The sequence below is a fragment of the Asparagus officinalis genome, chromosome 8 (genome assembly GCF_001876935.1).
Source record: "Asparagus officinalis chromosome 8, Aspof.V1, whole genome shotgun sequence".
Lineage (NCBI taxonomy): Eukaryota > Viridiplantae > Streptophyta > Magnoliopsida > Asparagales > Asparagaceae > Asparagus > Asparagus officinalis.
In genome coordinates this window covers 16,593,338-16,594,655 of record NC_033801.1, presented here as the reverse complement: position 1 = coordinate 16,594,655, position 1,318 = coordinate 16,593,338, and positions in this window count along the sequence as shown.

Sequence of the window (1,318 nt, the reverse complement as noted above, 5' to 3'; positions counted from 1 at the left end):
ATGAGCTAATTAAGAGAGAATTTGAATGGGAGCACTTTGGCAATTATACTTTTCACTTTTAGAATAGTATATAGTATAGTATTAGATTAGATAGATAAGTATGCATACTGTATATTTAATTATAAATTTGAAATGGTTTATGTTTCTATTTCTGAAAATCTTCAGCTGAAGCGAATAAAGGTGGCTTTGGTAGCCAAACTAAACCGCGGAGAGGAAGAAACTTGATGCTGGAAGAGTTGGAACAAGCTACCAAGGATTTTGACGAACAAAATCTCATAAGCATGCAAGGCAAGTTTTGAGACAAGCCGAGGACATCAAAAACAGGAATGCATGGAAGAGAAAATAATGGATTTGGACACATAAATAGGTTTGTGCACAAGTTATTCAACAAGTGTTTAAAGTGAACTTAATTTAGCTTGTCTGATTAATGAAATCATCAAATAGAAAAATATTTCATGAAAGCTATATTGATAAGAAGAGGGGTTGGGATGCGTGCCGTTTAAAGTTAGTTTTGGTAAATGAACGTGGGTGAAAGTGAAAAAGACCAAAAAGTGAAAATCTGTGAAAACGGAAAAACAAGTTGATTTTTTTTTATTATGTCTTTGTTTAATTTTTCTGTCAAAGCAGGTTCTCCGTCTGTGTGGAATTGGGCAGCGGTATACAATTGCTAGTTATTTTGGTATCTCCCAAATGGAAGTGTAAGTGATCATCTATATGGTAAGATTTGATTTATATGAGTCACATATTAATTTGCAAAGAGATTGTATTTGACAATAATTGTATTTTCATGTAAGAAAGAAAGAAGGACGATAACTAGTCATTGTAACCGATAACGGGAAAGAATTGAATGGCTAGGCTTGAATTTAAATGAAGGCCTCTGCTGAAAGTAAAATTTCTCTCTACAAAGGATGTCATGTCACAATGGTGAATTATGCGCATACATTCCATTATAAATGAGGATGCGCCCTTTGATTCTGGGGGACTACTATCAAAAGCCTTAAGTGATTACTGTGCTATTTCTCTTTTTTTATGACAAACATTTCTAGTGATGTTTCATGCTAGCTCCTAATTGTTCTCTGGGTAGAGTGAATTGATGAAGAAATCAAGCAGGTGGTTAGGAATGACATATACTCTCCTTTTGTAATTAGAATGCGTTGACACTCGATATTCCTCGTGGTGAATTGAAAAACTTCATGTATGGTTGTTCTACGACCTCCTTTTATCGGAAATTTTCTATCAAAATTTACAAGTCATAACGGTGTACGTATGCTCAATTAATTAGAAAATCTCCATCTAAACAATATTCCCAAGTGTGCTG